Source organism: Phocoena sinus, chromosome 3 (assembly GCF_008692025.1).
Source record: "Phocoena sinus isolate mPhoSin1 chromosome 3, mPhoSin1.pri, whole genome shotgun sequence".
NCBI classification, from domain to species: Eukaryota; Metazoa; Chordata; class Mammalia; order Artiodactyla; family Phocoenidae; genus Phocoena; species Phocoena sinus.
In genome coordinates this window covers 118,467,549-118,486,052 of record NC_045765.1, presented here as the reverse complement: position 1 = coordinate 118,486,052, position 18,504 = coordinate 118,467,549, and positions in this window count along the sequence as shown.

The following is an 18,504-nucleotide window of genomic DNA, read 5'->3' as shown; positions in this document are numbered from 1 at the left end:
AGAGTCCGCCTGCCGATGCAGGGGACACGGGTTCGTACCCCGGTCTGGGAAGATCCCACATGCCGCGGAGCGGCTGGGCCCGTGAGCCATGGCCGCTGGGCCTGCGCATCCAGAGCCTGTGCTCCACAACGGGAGAGGCCACAACAGTGAGAGGCCCGCGTACCGCAAAAAAAAAAAAAAAAAAAAAGAGCCAGGTCCTTTCTTGTCACAAGCTTGTGAAGAAACTTCCTTGGCACTAGAATGCCCCTCTGGCTGACTTTGTTGCTAAATTCTTATACCATTTTAAATGGCTGCCACATTATTTCACATTAAAATATGTACACAGTGTAATTTTCTCTGAGTGTGTTGCTAATTTTGATTCATTACATTGCAACCTCTTTGAATGCACCACCCTGAATCCCGCTGTGTGTTCCTCACAGCCACCCCAGTGCTAAATGTGTATTTGTTTTTTCAAGAGCATATGGTCATTCTTTACCTTCGAAGCAATTTGTGCTTTGAAAGGAGGGGTTTCTTACACTCACTGGAGTGTCTCTCTTTAAAACAATCCATGCCTTTAAACACCATTGTGCAAACTTTCTGAGCCCAGGACAAGTATTTATTTAATCAGGAAAAAAAAGTATTTTGAGCATCTATAATACTCAAGGGCTGGCCCAGATAATCAATCAAAGATAATAATTTGGAACATTAAAAATAAGGAAATTCAGGCTAATATGTTAGGGGCTAAAAATGGTCTACTGTGTAACCCTTTCCAAATAATATTTCAAAATTTGCAGAGACCTTCAAAGCCTATTCAAAGATGGACTATTACATAGGAGTTTTGAATGCTATAGGGGGGCTAGTGAGGAAGGTATTTTTGGTTGGGGAAGACTTTTGGCATTTGTCAGATTATACCAATCACAACACATATAGGGCTGCCGGAAGTCTGGGCTGGCTGAACTGTCACCTTCTCTGTGGAGGCTTTCCAGATGAGTCTCTGCACAGTCTCAGAGAGTCACTCCAAACTCAGGAGTATTTCTACAGCTAATGCTTCTTAAAAATGTGGTTTCCAGTCACACTCCTCAGAATAACCCAGGGAATCTTGTTAAGCCTGCATCCCATCAGTAGCATCCCTGGTTCAAATCTTGATGTTCCGCGTACATCTATCATTTCCATCAGACTGTGAACTTCTTCAAAATGGGAGCCATATATGAATATCAATATCCCCCCAAGTTGGCACAATACCAGGAAAACAGTAGATTTTTTAATTAAATGTGATTATTTCTGCACAACTTAAAAGGTCCTTATGGATCACCATATTCAGATGCCCATACCTTGAAACCAACCATTGTGTTCTAGGTATCTACTGACACATAACAAAGTACCACAGAAACAGGCACAGTGATACCTCCAAAGTATTCTATTGGGCAAGCAGTCACAGAGCATGTCCAGATTCAAGCTGAAAGGACATAGACATCACCCCTCATTGAAGAATGTCAAAGAGTTTGTAGCCATTTTAATCTACCACATAGCATATGCCGAAGCCTGTTAAAAGAAGAATAGCTATAATTCTTTCATCTGGCTTTATGGGCCTTTCAAAGAGCCAAATAAGGAAACTGGACATTTCATTGGCGGTGAATGGAATAATTAGTACTCCTTATCAGAGACTGGAGCTACGAAAGGGTTAGAAAGTCCCGGGTATTTAGCCCAGGAATATTCTGCTATGAGGATTCCCTTAGCTTGCACCTTTGGATGCAATTCTGAATGTAGGGGTTTGTTTCTCTGGATGACTCTTGATTGGAAAATCTCCTCTCCTTGTTTTGCCTATTGGCAGCTCTAATCCATCCATGTGTCTAAATAACACACATCTTATAATCCGTTTCCCACAACAGAGAAATAGGACCTCGCCACCCAATTCTATGTCTGGATGAAATGTATGACCAAACAAATACACATGGATCAACCAAGCTGGTCAGCTATCAGATAGTCAAGAGTGAAGAACTGTACTTGGTCAACACAGAAACTAAAATAAGTTGTCCTTGTGAAGCTGGGTGAAAATGGCATTTCAGCTAAAAGCGCTTTTGTTGAGCTTGAAAATTCTTGACTAAGGGGTGGGAGCCATAAAGTGCTTTATGAGTCATGGGAAGGTCAAAGATCACCTTTCAACTTCTAAAACTAGCCCAGGCTACTTACGGTAGCTCTCTTTCTTTCCCTCTTCCCCCACCCTCTCTACCAGCTTCATCATCTCTGTCCACTTCACAGTATATCTGTAATGAACTTGGATCCAGTTCAAGGAATACACAGGAAGCCTTCAGCTCCCTAAGCAGACTGCTCCGTAGGAGGGAGAGAGAAAAGAAAACACCCCAGGGTGGCTCTGTATTTCCAAAAGATTAAAAATAATTAAACAATAAGATATTCAACTTGGATTATTTCAGGACAGTGATTAATGGGGCTTCTCTCTCTAATGATGCCTTCCCCTCAGCTAATCCCTCCCAGTCTCATTTCAAAGAAGATGTTGGTTAACACTTCATTTTTTTTTAATTAATTAATTTATTTATTTATCTTTGGCTGCATTGGGTCTTCACTGCTGTGCGTGGGCTTTCTCTAGTTGTGGAGAGCAGGGGCTACTCTTTGTTGTGGAGCACAGGCTCTAGGCACGTGGGCTTCAGTAGTTGTAGCATATGGACTCAGTAGTTGTGGCTCGTGGGTTCTGGAGCACAGGCTCAGTAGTTGTGGCTCACAGGCTTAGTTGCTCCACGGCATGTGGGATCTTCCCGGACCAGGGCTTGAAACTGTGTCCCCGGCACTGGCAGGCAGATTCTTAACCACTGCACCACCAGGGAAGTCCAACACTTTGTTTCATTCCATGTACTCCGAAGAAAATAGGGGTATGTTATGACCCTGACACTCATACCAACCAGCTGCCTCCCTCTCTCCCCTCTTGGAATAATTGAGGGTGAAAGGAAAGGAGACATTCTCAAAGGCATCAGTGCTTAACTAATTACCTATCTACCCAAGGCAATAAAGCATGGGGCACCCAATATGCTGCTGTTGGAACTAGAGTTCAGAGCGTGAGTGTCTCCTAGCCAATGGGCCCAGCACTGTGTCTACCACAAACTAACCATTCAGTAAATGTCTGTTGCATTAACACACTACAGAAACAATTCCTTTTCTTTTTTGACCTGGGAAAGTTTATCCTTTTCACAGGGACACAGTCTGAGCAGAGGTGATGTTGATGCTGCTGCTCACGTAGGATTGCTCAGATATCATAATGGGCTCATGTATTCATTCAACAAGCATTTACTCAGCACCCACTATGTGCCAGACTCTGGATCCCATCTTGTACTGTATCGAAACAAGGCTTGCTCTAGCAGAGGTGGCAGCAAAAATTAAATAAATAATTACCCCAGTTGACAGTAGGTAGCAGTTTTGTTGCGCTTAGTGTATAGAACATTAAAGCACTCAGGGAATATTAACTGAATGACTAATAACATAGAAAAACAACAACCACAGATTATTTTAAGTGTAACGTCTCCAAGCTCATGTCCTTAAATCTTAATGCAGCAATGTCTTGGCAGCCCAGTCTAGGGACATTTAATTTAAACTGTAAGAATATAACAAAAGCATAGATTTTAGCTCTTGTGTCTCTCCTTACCTTCACTATGGTCAGGCAGAGAGCCTGTTACCCTGGGAAAGTCAGAATGTTCTTTTGCAAGATGACAATTTACCAAAACCATATGGAGATGGCTGAGATCATCTATAAATGTGGCAAATTCATTTTCATAAATTCATGATAAATTTAATTTGAAATAAAACCTTGACCTTTGACTTAACGATGAGATTAACTGCAAACTGAGCAACTTTCACTGCACATTTTCAACAGCTTCCCAAAAGGACTTTATCAGCTTCCAGTTTGGACTTCCTAGCATAAGGACACTTAGGTTTTTTTCTATAGCTCCACCAGTGGACCCGCAGAAAATAAAGGTTCATTCTTTAATCAACACCATTTGTTACATCTTTCTTTATTCACCCAAGTCAGAAGCTTTTCATTTGGATAACAGTGACTCCCCTTTCTAACTTGTAGGAATGGAGAAAACCCTTAAAATGATGGGCCCAAGAAGACTGAATGGCCACACTGTATGTAAGTTAAAAAAAACAAAAACAAAAAAAAAAACAACTTCTGTCCCACTCAGCTGCTGTCAAAAAGCAACTAAATGAAGCCTCTATCTAAGCTGGAGCTGGACTCTTGAGCATCCTGTTCTGAAATGTAACTCCACGACTCTCTGATGGAAGTCCCTGTCCCTGCATAAGCAAGAAGCTGACCCCACCATCCAGAGAATGCTCTGAGGAGCCACAGAAAGATTTACCCCATCAGCTATGGCAAAGACTCTCATGGTACCATCCTCTTAACAACCACAGAAGTATAGGGCTGAGTGTCTTTTTTTTTGGTACACGGGCCTCTCAATGTTGTGGCCTCTCCCGTTGCGGCCTCTCCCGTTGCGGAGCACAGGCTCCGGACGCACAGGCTCAGCGGCCATGGCTCACGGGCCCAGCCGCTCCGCGGCATGTGGGATCTTCCCAGACCGGGGCACGAACCTACGTCCCCTGCATCGGCAGGCGGACTCTCAACCACTGCGCCACCAGGGAAGCCCAGGGCTGAGTGTCTTTTGAGAGTATTATCACTCATTTCTTTCACTAATACTACAAATCAGATATTTTTAAAGGGATGAAGCTTCTATAAAAAATAATCTTGGTATGTATACCCAAAGGCCTACTTTCTTGGTGGCCACCAGTGCTCATCCAATTTGGGGAATTCACTAAGTAGATCAATAAAGAAAAACTGGCAGCTTCTATAACAAACAACCCCAAATTGCAGTGGCTCAGCACAATCATTTCCCACTCGTGCCCCAGTCATTGACGGTTGGATGGTTCTCCTAGGTATTTTGCCTCCATATGATGACTCAGGGATCTAGGCTCCTTATAGCCTGTGCCACCATCATCTACAGGATATGGATTCTTCATCTACATGGAAAAAGAAGCAAGAGCAAAGAAAATGGTCTAGAGAAGTTTCTGTCCAGGAAGGAGCATATGTCACTTTTTGTCCCATTCCAGGACCAGTATGCAGCAAGTATCTCCAACTTAATTTCAAGGGAGAGTAGGAAATTTAGACGTGCAGTCTGCCTGGCAAGAGGAAAGAGATCAGTGAGTATCTACCTAGTCTCCACTACAAGGTTTATGCTTTACAGAAATAAAATATGGAATAGGAGAAATAGAAAGATCCTAACATTTTAAAGTGCTGAAGAAAAGATCATCCTAGGCAATGCTCCCTGTGCTATACCAGCCAAATGAGGGAGAGTGGCTTAGTGGTTAGGAGAATGTACCCAGGAGTCACACCGCTTCAGTTTATATCCTGACTCAAACACTTATTAGATATGTGACTTTGGGTAACTTGCTCAATTTCTGTGCACCAAATTTATCTGCAAAATGTTGGTAAGAACAGTATTTACCTCATAAGAGGGTTATTGTAAGGATTAAATAAAATTAAATATTTGAAGCACCTGTCCACTTTGGAGCCTAAAAGAAAGGGTAATGAGGGAGTGTTGGAAGGACCCAACCTCTGAAATGCTATAAAATGAGAGGTGCTAGTAAATACATACAGCAGGAGGAAGGGGGTATTGAGAAAGCATCCTCAAACTGGACCAGGAATGCCCTGCATTTCCAATGACATAGGCCAGCCAGATGTCAGATCAACTCAACTTGTTAAAGATGAAATTGCTTTCTGCAGAAGTAGAAGTGCACCCTTAAATGGATACAGAAAGCTCTCATGGATCTCAAGGACAGAGCGAAAAATGAAACTCAGAACTGCTGTAACTAGGGACTAGAGCCCATTAGAGAACCAGAGTCCCTTCCCTCCTTCTTTTGTCTTTGCTTCTCTTTTCACATTTGCTTCATTCTCTTTCCGCACTGCAACTGACTTTCCTTGCTTTGTCATGGTGGAAAATGGCTGCTACCAATATTTACATCTCTTCTATAAAGGGGAATAACCAAACTGCACCCAATTCCAAATTCCTAGGAGAGGATCTGATTGGTCCGACTTGGTCAGGTACCACTCCTGGTCCATTCACCTTTGGCCAGGCAGGTGAGTTCATGCTACAAGAACATGGCTTCTACAGTAATCCTGTATATCAGGCCTGGGAAGTGATGCTTCCCAAAAAAGGGAGAGGGCAGGGTAGACTCTTTTCTTTAGGTTTCTGATCACATACCACCTTCTAACTTTTTTTGTGTTGACATCTCCATTATTGATTACCTTAGTTTTTCATGTGCTTATATCTTTTCTCCTCAATTAGGTTATACTATGGTATGAATGTGTACCCCTAAATTTGATGTGTTGAAGCCCAGCCCCAAGGTGATGGTATTATGAGGTGGCATCTTTGGGAGGTGATTAGGTCAAGGCTGGAGCCCTCACAAATGGAATTAGTGACCTTATAAAAGTGACTCTAGAGAGCTCCCTTGACCCTTCCCCCAGGTGAGGATACAATGAGAAGTTAGCAGTCTGAAACCCAGAAAAGGGCCTTTACCTGACCATGCTGGCACCCTGACTTAGGACTTCCAGCCTCCATAACTGTGAGACATAAATTTCTGTTGTTAACAAGCCACCCAGTCTATGGTATTTTTGTTACAGCAGCTCAAACAGACTAAGATAGGTTATAAGTAATGAAGGTAAGGATGCTGTGTACAATTTTTTTCTATTCCATAGGACCAGCACGTTGACCTATAACAGGTGTAAAAAAATTCATTGAATGAAAGAAGAAATGATTAACTTGGCGGGAGGGGAGGAGCGAGTCTTGCCAACTTAGTGGCTTTAAAGGGTCAGTGTAACACCCTTGGATAACTAATTTACTTAAAGAAAGTGGTTGAATCGTAAAGAGACAGGGCAGAGAAGAAACTAATGCTTTCCAGCTTTTTTTTTCTTTTTTTTACCATCCTTGCAAATGACTGATTCGGGGCTTAAAAAATTAACCTGCCACTGACTACTAATTACTTTTGCTTATCAGTCCTTGGATTCTGCAGCTGCATTGAACACTTTGACCCTTACCTCTTCTTGTCATCACTCATTCCTAAAACTGAACTTCAATGTAAACAGAAAGAAAGAGTATTTTTCACCTTAACGTCACCATTACGGACACACATGGTGATTAAACTTAATGCTTATTTAGTGCATTTGTTACTATAGCACTCAATTCTTAACTCTTTAAGCCTCCTTGTTGCTAATTCATTCATTCATTCACTATCCATTAAGTATCTCCCATGCACATTGCCCCGGGTTTACAACAGTGAGTAAGACCCAATGCCTCTCTCAAGGAGCTTACAGTCAGGAGAAGTAATTAACAGCCAGTTACTGAGGAAGCTAATATTCCCCTTTTTCATATTTGTGGTTCTGCAGACAACAGTCAGCAAATGAAGAAACTTTATAAAAAATAACTTCTGTTCCATAGCATCTAAGTAAAGAGAAAGTCTACAAGTAGGTCTGGGTAAAAACATGCACCTTATTTAATGGATGAAATTTTATACATTCTCTAGTAGCCCCAGTCTATATTTATTTCCATCTGTTTTCAAGTTGAAGTTTGACCACTGTGAACCTAAAGGGCCACTTCTTTTTTTTCTTTCTTTCTAGTATTTTCCATCTATTCTCATTGGCGTGGAGTTCAATTCCCAAAGGGCATAGTAATGAGAGAGGGCTCCCTGAGGGCCCGGGGAGTGGTGAATGTGGAGTCAAGAGATAACTGCAGTCTTGAGAGGTCGGCAAAGAAGGGATGTGCATCTAATTCCACTCCCCTCCGTCATTACAGTGAGCCATCTGAACACCTACAGCGGCCACGAGGTGAGAAATTTAAGAGACCCGCTTATGGAGGGGAATAGTAGTTGTTCCTTTTTCTTGGCTATTTAGCACTTATTCCTAGTATCCTAGCACTTACTTAGCACCGTTCGGTGAGAAGGAAAGCCAATTGCCAATCCCCTCCACTGTCTAGATAATGGACAAGGCATCTCTTTGGAAACTCAATGGTACAGCTAGGTTCATGGGAAAGACAGAGGTCGGTGTCAACCTCCTTCCCGCAAATCTATCTAAACATTCCATTCCCCCATTGCTTCCTCCAAATGCAACCGTGGAAGACACAACCAACTAAACAAAAAACAACAGAACAACCTAAATACGAAAGGAACAAAGATTCCTGGTGTTAGTTAGACTAAGGATTCTAATGTGAGACGAACGCAAGCTCCTCGTTGGAGCTCCAGATCCCCTTGTACGTGTAAACACGAGGTTTGGTTTTGCGGTAACTTGTGGACCTCAGAAGGCTGCAGAGTTAGCCGTCTTTGCGTAAGAATGCGGTTCCATTATTTATTCAGAGTAAATAGTCCCATAAAAGCCCGCAGGAGCTGTCAAAGCCAGCGTTAGACAGGGCCTGCAGGCAGAACTGTTCTTTCTTATGTCTTATTCAAGACATAAGAAAGCGTCACCACATATTTAAAACATGATGGGCCTGGTCTGACTTCATCTTGGGTGGTGCAAAACTTGGTCTGTTTTTTTCCAACTTGGGAAAACTGAAGCAGTGGCAATGCGGTTAACCTTGGGAGACTCACGACCTACTCCCCTCCCACGTTTATAGATTGTTCCATTCTTTCTTAGTTTCCTCTCCCGAAGAAATGTGGATTCATTGTTCTACCATTACACGATTCAGCTTCTGCCAGTGAAGTGGTAACAAATTTCAACTCTTTCAGAGATGGGTTTTTTCTTTCTCATTTCTAGGGCCGTATATCACAAGGCTTAGGTTCGTCACCAGCAAATTACAGCTGGGACTTGTCTGACCTAGACCTGGGTGCCAAATACATGGAGAAGAGAACTTGACAGTGGTCAAGGGCCTTGGTGAGGTCCTTTGTGCACTTTTAAACCTTAGTAATTTAGGTTGTAGGCCCTGTTGGAAATAATCCGCAAGTGGCTTTTAGAAGGCCATTTATTAAGTTTAAAACAACTACATTCGATAAGCACACATAATGCATTTTTCCCTCCAGAATCCATGACAGATAAAAAAGGCTTCCATAGATAAGATAAATTGTGTCCTGTGATGAGCAGGAGTAAAGTCCACATCAGTTGTGAGAAAAAACTCGGTTTGTGTTTAAATGCCATTTATAACTTGTTTCTTTCACAGTTGCAGCCAAAGTTGTTAAACTTCGAGAGTTAAATGTTTAAAAGCTGCTCAAGGATTTTATGATGTCTGAATTCTTAAAGCAAAAGCACGTTCACCTTTTACAGAATTATGTTTAAATAATTACATTAAAAGAAAAGTATGTGCAAAGGGTGTGTTTAATAAAACCTAGGTGAGGAAGAGTCAAGGTCAGTTAATGGTTGGGGACCTTGAACCAGAGATGCTGGGTGATGCGCTCTGCTTTTCTCTGAGACTCATTCCTGGCACTGTCGTGCCTTCCCCGCCGCCCCATCTCTACAAGGGTGCTTTGGAGTCAGTCACACAATTCAGGAAGCAGCTTTGTAGCCAGAAAGCACCTACACCAATACCATATTCCATCGGGGCGTGAGCTGGCAGCATTAGAGGCAAGCTTTGGAAAATGGGGACTAAGTTTAGCCTTCCCTTTTCCAAGCCAAAGGACTGCATTTGGCACCTTCGGCACAGAATAAGGGTCTCCCCGTGGGGATGATGCACCCTGACTCTAAGAGGCATTTGCTGTTGGCATTGCCTAGATCTCCTGTCCAAGATGGGGATGTGGCCAAACCCCAGCTCACTCTCTAAACCCCTGAGCTCTCATTTCAGTAGCCCCTCTCCCAATCAGAGTGACTCTGATGTGAAACAAACCTGAATTCTAATACCATTTACCAGCTGTGTAACCTTAGGCAGGCCACTTCTCCTTTCTGAGCTTCCACTCACTTATCTGTAAAATGAGGATCATAATAGCACCTAATTCACGGAGCTGTTGTGAGGATTGATGAGATAGTACATGCAAAACACTTCCTACAGTGGCTGGCATACAATGAGGGCCCCCAGATCACTTGCAGTTATTATAATAATCAACACGCATCTGGCAAAGTGTCCAGCTGCTCTGAGGTTAAAATCATTAAAGTCATAAATTCTCTCATTTTGACACAAAACACCTATTTAAAGTGACATCGTGAATAGCAGAGTATCAGGCCTAAAATTCACTTCTTTGAGATGTTCCTGAACTTAGAATCAAATATGAATGTCTATGTAGGGTTGGAATATTGCCGCTTCCAGGCTCAAAGCAAAAGTTCCCAGTAATCAAGGCAGCTTAAAAAAGCAGTAGTTCTCTCCTATGAGAGGTCTTAGCAGTGCTTTCTCTGAAATGGCTCTTGAATCTTGTTCCTCTCTCTGCACTGCTTTTGTAGAGTTAAGATGACCTCATCCTGATGTCCCTGACTCCATAGCTCTACCTGCAGGCAGCTGAGGTAAAAAATACTAGGTGGACTCAAGAACATAGTAGAGTTGACCCTTGAAAAATGCAGGCGTTGGGGCCAACCCCCCAACATGGTCAAAAATCCCATAGGCCCATGACCCACCATATAGGCGATTCCCCCCACCCCTGTATTGGCAGTTCTGCATCCCTGGATTCAACCAACCACAGATCGTGTAGTGCTGGAGTATTTCCTATGGAAAAAATCCACGTATAAGTGGACCCATGCAGTTCAAACCCATGTCGTTCAAGGGTCAACTGTAATTTGAAAATTCACATTCTAAAAATTTCTGTTGCTGTGAATTTTGTCAACACATTTACTGTATTTGATATTTCATGTAACTATAAAGGAGGAAATTAGATTTGGGGATTTATCAAAAGGTGGGAGGGTGGGTGAAAGAGGTCTATATGCTCTGCCTTAGCAAGGCTAAGGGTTCTGCATAATCTACCCCAGTGGGCCTTTGCAGGCTCACCTGTTCCAACTTCCTCTGCAACGTCTATCATCAGCCTCGCTGAATTACATACTACACGTCCTAGCCTCCTAAACACCTGCTCTTTCATCCTTTCTGTCTTTGCAAACTTGGCTGCCACTCTCTCTGGAATGACCTGTCTTTAGCCCCCTTCCACTTACAAAGCCTCTATTCAAATATCACCTCACAAGATGGATACATTTGTAGTCAGAAGAATCTGGGTTTGAATCCAGGCTCTGCTGTGTACTGGTTCCATGACTCTGAGTAATAAATAACCTTCAGTTTTCTCATCTGTAGGTAGCCCAAAGAGCTCCACCAGGATGGAAATAAAAATCTAAGGACTTAGCAGAAATCCCTGACTCTCACCGGTATGGCCACACTGATCCCCCAGTCAGTTTAAAGGCCATTCAGGTACGGTGTGTGGTGCCTTGTGTGCGTGTATGTGTGCGTGCGTGCATGTGTGTTTTAACAGATCACCTCTGTAAGTATTTTTGGGAACTGTTAAGTGAGACTGTTGAAACCTGACTCTAAATCCAGACCTAGCTGGTCCACAAAGTACACTTGGAGGCTGGAATTTTGCCCTTATTGTTACTGCCACAGTCATCTCAGTCACCTAAAGGCAACTAACTTCATCGCCAGTTGGAGCAGATTGGCTGCCAGTCAGGAGAAAAATCCACCACCAACCACGCCACCGTCTTGATCCTCCCTGCTCAAGCCTTTGAGCACAACCACTACTGTTTCCTTTCTTTCTTTTTTTAAAAAATTAATTAATTAATTTATTTTTGGCTGCGTTGGGTCTTTGTTGCTGCACACGCGGGCTTTCTCTAGTTGTGGTGAGCAGGGCTACTCTTCGTTGCGGTGCGCAGGCTTCTCATTGCGGTGGCTTCTCTTGTTGTGGAGCACAGGCTCTAGGCGCGTGGGCTTCAGTAGTTGTGGCACACGGGCTCAGTAGTTGTGGCTCACGGGCTTAGTTGCTCTGTGGCATGTGGGATCTTCCCGGACCAGGGCTTGAACCCGTGTCCCCTGCGTTGGCAGGCGGATTCTTAACCACTGCGTCACCAGGGAGATCCCACTACTGTTTCTTAACAATTCCTTTGGAACAATAGAACAATAGAGATAGCTCTCATCTTACACGTTTCGGTCAGTCAAGGATTCCCCAAAATGATGCAACAGTGCTGATTGGGCCCCAAAGATTTACAGCTCTTTTTCCACTCCAGATAGGGATGGATTGTAAATACAGGGTGCACCTGTATCCAGAAATTGCCAAACCTTAAACCTTGAACAAGTCTTTAATTGGGACAACTCAATGGGCTACCTAACCCTTTTGGAATTTACTCCCAAGGGTTCTCCCACTGTTCCCACCTGAGAGTTCATTGGTCCCACCAGAGAGTTTAAGACCTCCTTAAACCTCAATACCTCCTATTCAAATCAGCTTACACCAGTGGGATTGTGTGCACTATAGGGATAGTATTTCATCCCTTTTCAAAGAAGCTTCAGTTACCATTCGGGGGAATCCATGTGATGTGTAAAATTAGGATAAGACTATCTACCTAAAAGGATCTTGGAGAATGATAAATTATATTAAGTGAGACAACATATTTAAAGTGCTTGGGGTAGTCCCAGGTACATAGTTCATTCGTAGGCAGATGTAAGCAACCAGTGCCCCAAACTCCACAGTGAAAGAGCTCCCTTCTCTGTGCTCCTACAACGATTAGAATGACTTTCTGTTTAGCCCTGACCACATTGTGTGGAAACTGTATTTCTCCCTGCTACACTGGAACCATTTCTTCCCATCTTTGTATCCTTATCACTGTCCCCCACCCTTGTACTAAGGTACAGTGACTCGCATATCACAGCCCCTTAGTAACTCTTGAATGAAGGTGTTAAGGAAAAAATGGACCTGAAACCAGTAGATATTAACTTTCCTTGGAAAATAACAATTTCAGCGCATCTTTTGAAGCCTGTGTGCTCTTTCCCAGCTGCCTTATTAGCAACTTTAGGTGAAGGTGTTTAGTTATTTTGTGAGTCTCTATTACCAAGCTCCACTGTCCTACACATGGCAGACACTCAGTGGATATCTGCTGACGATGATAATTGAGTTACTGGTACAATTGTTCAACTCATGACAAAATCCTAGGCCTTATCATTAACCCAAATCCTTGAACACCTATCCCTCAAATAAACAAGATGTCTGCAGTGCCTTATTCCTGACCCCCATATATGGCTCTTCAGAGGGCCTGGACCTATGGAATGTCCTGTAGTGAAGCTACTCTCTCACCCTCTGTTCTCCCCAAGGTACTGTATTGGTCCAGAGTCTGAAAGAGGCTTCAGTTCCTAATTCAACTATCATCACAAGAGTGATTTCAAATTGGGAATCAGATAGCCATACGGAATCAGATGGCTACATAAGAACTGGAGAGGCACCAAACTAGTCCTTCCCACACTGAGATCCGCAGTATCACATGGAAAGTATATTTAAAAAATATAGACTCCCAGGCTTCCCTGGTGGTGCAGTGGTTGAGAGTCCGCCTGCCGATGCAGGGGACACGGGTTCGTGCCCTGGTCCGGGAAGATCCCACATGCCGCGGACCGGCTGGGCCCGTGAGCCATGGCCGCCGAGCCTGCGTGTCCGGAGCCTGTGCTCCGCAACGGGAGAGGCCACAACAGTGAGAGGCCCGCGTACCGCAAAAAAAAACCCCAAAACACACACACACACACACACACACACACACACACACACACACACACATATATATATATATATATCCCTCCTGTCTCCTTCCCCCCACCCCCCAGGTCTTTAATTCAGTAGTCAGGACATGGGCCTAGAAACACGTATTTTTCAAAAACTCCCAGGCCGGTTTGATACAACCATCTGGTTCCAGTGAGTGGACTCGCCCTTGGAAACAATGACTTGGGTCATCCATCAGGGCTCAGGTAAGACGTTCCTAAACTCATTGGTCCACTGTGTTACAAGGGATGTAGAACCAAGGCAAGGGCACCTGGGGAGTGGTGTGGCAGCATTCTGAGCTAAGGGGGCCTGTCAGGTGGAGGGATACATTAGGCAGAGATGTCTGCGGTGGAATGGCACCAGGGTGAAGGTAAGAGCATAGACCTAATGTTGGACCAGGGAGGAATGCAGGATGTGACAGAAAATGAAAGAAAAGGGTAACTCCAGAAACAGGGTTTTTGAGGGGCAAGGACAGAGAGGCAGGCAGGAAGCCTGAGGAAACCATACAGCAGTTCAGGAAAGGCTGTGGAGTTTCAGCCCCAGGGCATTTCCAATGCACAGGACAGGAGAGATTTCACAGGACAATAAGGGGTTCCATCCAGAACGCCTGGAGATGGGGGCAAGGCTGGGCTCCTTGTTTCAATAAGGAAAGTTGCGATGCCACCCAGGAGATACAGCAGAAGTTGAGGTGGCACAGGGCCACCGTCAGGCACCTTGGGTGTCTCACTCTGAGAGCGCCAGGAAAGGCCAAGTGAATTTGAAGAGCAAAAGCAGAGAATATGACTCAAAGAAATGATCTATTTAAGTAGAAAAATATTTGATGCTGGTATTTGCCACCGTTTCACTAGACATCCTTCAGTGGAGAAAAAGATACCCAAATCAGGTTGTTCCCAGGCCTTTGATTGCACACACAGGGCTGGGAGTGACTCCCTGAAGGCACAAGGTGATCCAGATAGGTGTTCTCTGCATGGAAGGAGAATCAAGAGCAGAAGTTGGGCACAAGCAGTCCTCTGACACAATGGAGTCATCTTGGGGATGGGCAGAGGTCAGCCCCAGGATGGCAGCATGTGACACACGTGAGTTGGGAATATTCTAAGAGAGAGGAGGAGTCTTATGTGTGAAAGTGAGATCCTACTCTGAACTCTGTGCTGGGTACTTTACACTCACTGTTGGTACTTCTCAGGCCTGTTTGTCCCACTTTGGCCCTCACCAGGGCATGTGGGAACTACTGGGGTCCTGTGTGCCCTGCCCAGGGAATGGGGAATCGGAAGCACCATTATAGGTCCATTGGCCTAGACTCCACCATTGCTCTCAGTCCTAAAGGGCACTAGATGTGGCACTGAGCCAAAAATGGGCTTCCTCTGGAGACAGAGAGCCACCCATGGTCACACTCAGAGAAACAGGCCACTAACCCTAATATTCTCTAGTTTGCTTATACCAAACTGGACGCTTCAATATCTCCCCCATCCCAACCCCTCTTCAGGGTTTGATCCCTCCCCTTTCTTTGCTTCTAACAGAACCCCAACCTTGTTCAGGTATCCATGTACTCAGAAAAAGCTGGCCTCACTCCCAGCCCCAGGAGTGGTCCTGATCAGAGTAAGGAAAGTCTCATTTTCCTTGTCATATTTGTTCAGGAGTGGTATGTGACCTGATTCCAGCCAAAGAAACATGAGGGGAAATCTGAGCACTTCTGGAGAAACTTTGCAATCTTCCAAGAGAGCTGCAGGAAGAGATAGCTTTCCCTTTCCTCTGCAGATTGCCACGTCTGGATATATTGCCCAGAACTACTGTGGCCATCTTGCTGCCAAGCATGTGGAGGAAGCCAGATTTTTTCTTTAATTTAACATCTTTATTGGAGTATAATGGCTTTACAGTGGTGTGCTAGTTTCTCCTTTGTAACAAAGTGAGTCAGCTATACATATATATATATATATATATATATATATATATATCTCCATATCTCCTCCCTCTTGTATCTCCCTCCCACCCTCCCTATCCCACCCCTCTAGGCGGTCACTAAGCACCGAGCTGACCTCCCTGTGCTATGCGGTTGCTTCCCACTAGCTATCTATTTCACATCTGGTAGTGTATATATGTCCATGCCACCCTCTCACTTCGTCCCAGCTTACCCTTCCCCCTCCCCATGTCCTCAAGTCCATTCTCTACGTCTGCGTCTTTATTCCTGTCCTGCCCCTAGGTTCTTCAGAACCTTTTTTCATTTTTTTTAGATTCCATATATACGTATTAGCATACGGTATTTGTTTTTCTCTTTCTGACTTACTTCACTCTGTATGACAGACTCTAGGTCCATCCACCTCACTACAAATAACTCAATATCGTTTCTTTTTATGGCTGAGTAATATTCCATTGTATATATGTGCCACATCTTCTTTATCCATTCATCTGTCGAGGGACACTTAGGTTGCTTCCATGTCCTGGCTATTGTAAATAGAGCTGCAATGAACATTGTGGTACATGACTCTTTTTGATGAGACAGAGGAGGGATGATGAGAACATGGGTCTTTTAAGAGATCAGGGCTGAGCGACTGAGTCAACTAACTCTGAAGTCCTGGACTTCAGATTTAGTCCACTCTGCCCTGGACTTCCAATTACGTGAAATAACACTCCATTGTTTAAAGCAATCTGAGTCAGGGTTTCTACTACTTGTAGCTGAAAGCATTCTAATTGTTTAAGTCTCAAGAGGAAAGGGAAGCATCTGAATAGATCCTTTTCATTCTTTCCCAAACCCGTAAAGAATGGAAGGGTGGTTTCCACTTGCTATTCCAGTCCTCCCCCTTCCTGAACTGGTGTTTCTTCCCCTATGTGGCCTCCAGTATTTACAGTGTGTCTAGGACTGCTGTTTAATTGATGTGAATCCAAAAGATAGAAGTTGTTGGATGCAATGGGATGTAGGAAAGGAAATAAGAGGGAAGTAAAGGTTATGGATGAAAGTTATGGACACTGTATAAACGCTTAAAATGCTTCACATGCAGAGGTGGTCGTGGCACACATACCTACAATGCAAATCCAAGTCACCTTTCAAACTCAGAGGCCTTGAGGACCCCTTCTGTAGAGCTGTGCTGTCCTATATAGTAGCCAAGAGCCATCAGCCATTCGTTCTAGCCACTAGCCACATAAGGCAATTTAAATTTTTAATTAAAATTAAATAAAATTTAAAATTCCGTTTTTTAGTCACTCTAGCCACATTTTTATTCTCAACAGCCACATGTGGCTACCATATTGGACAGGACAGACACAGAATGTTTCTATCATTGCAGAAAGTTCTACTGGACAACACTGTTACAGAGGCGTCTCCTTATTCAAAGTGAAATGATAAGCAGAGAACCTACTGCAGGCTTAGGAAGCAGGAAAGGTGGACGGCACAGTGACAATGACACAGTTTTGTGACGAGCCCTGGATCTGCCGCTTACCTAACTTTTATGAACCTTAGTTTTCTCATAGTAGAAGTGAAAATAATAATATTTACTATCAGGATGCTGTGAGGACTAGAGTTGACGTATATGGAACACCTAGGAAGGGTCTTATCACACTGTTGATGATCAATGAGAGTAAATATTACCTCTGGTTTTCTTCCTCGGAAACGGGTTATACAAAATTTTGTTGTGTTTATACAACCCTCTACACCCTTGATACTCAAAGTGTCGTCCCCAGACCAGCATCATTAGCACCATCTGGGAGCATGTTAGGAATGCAAACTCTCAAGCCCCACCCTAGAGCTACTGAATCAGAACTTAAATTTTAACAAGATCCCCACTTGATTGATATGCACATTAAACATTAGAAAGCACTGATCCATACAAGCAAAAATTCAAAATAAGTAAACTATGTGACCACATAAAAAGGATATGGATAGTAGATTATGGAACCTTAATCATAACTTAGATGCTTCAGTTTGAAGAGACTGTGAGAGACTAACGGTTAAGCCCAGCAGCAATGATGGGGCCTTGGGTCAAGAATGAGCACCCAGGACAGAGAGCTCCTGTACCATCTTAGCAAGATAATGCTGCAAAAAAGGAGAATCTCCCAGCTCCCTGCGCGGGTGATCTGGTGGCATCCCTGAATTCTCCCAGCAGGTAAGCTTTTGCTGCATAAATTATTCCCCAAAGTTAATGGTTTAAAACAACAATGCAGTAATTATTTATTATCTCTCACAGTTCCTGCAGGTCAAGAATTCAGACAGGGCACCAGATCTGGGGCCTCAGCTGGAAGACTTACAGGCTGAAGGCGGGAATCACATGAAGTCTCCTTCAACCACGTGTCTGGCAGTGATGCTGGCTGTCAGTAGGGGGCTTATTTAGCATTGTCAGCTGGAACACCCACACACGGCGTCTCCGAGTGGGCTGTCTTCCTCAGAAAATGGTGGCTGGGGTCCAAGGACAATCAGAGAGAGAGAGGAAGAAAGAGAGAGAGAGAGAAAGAGAACCAAATAGAAGCCATATTGCATTTTATGACCTAGCTTTGAAAGTCACACAGCATCACTGCTGCCACATTCTGTTGGTCAAGGTAATTACAAAGGTCTGCCCAGGTTGAGAGGGAGGAAACATAGACTTAAGGTACGTCGAGGTCATATTTGAAATAATAACAGAGGTACGTTCCCACCCTGTGGGAAGTGATATTTTTGTGATGGGTATATAATTGAGGCCATCTTATTATGGCCATCTATGGAAAACCAAATCTGCCGCATGAAAATTTGTTTCGGTTCGAGTTATTTGAGATCTCAAATCACCACGCCCAGCACTATTATCATAAACAAGTTACTATTTGGTGTCTTCCATGTGGAGGGCACCACATTCCGATTCATATTTGCTTTATAGCAGGAGTTATAGG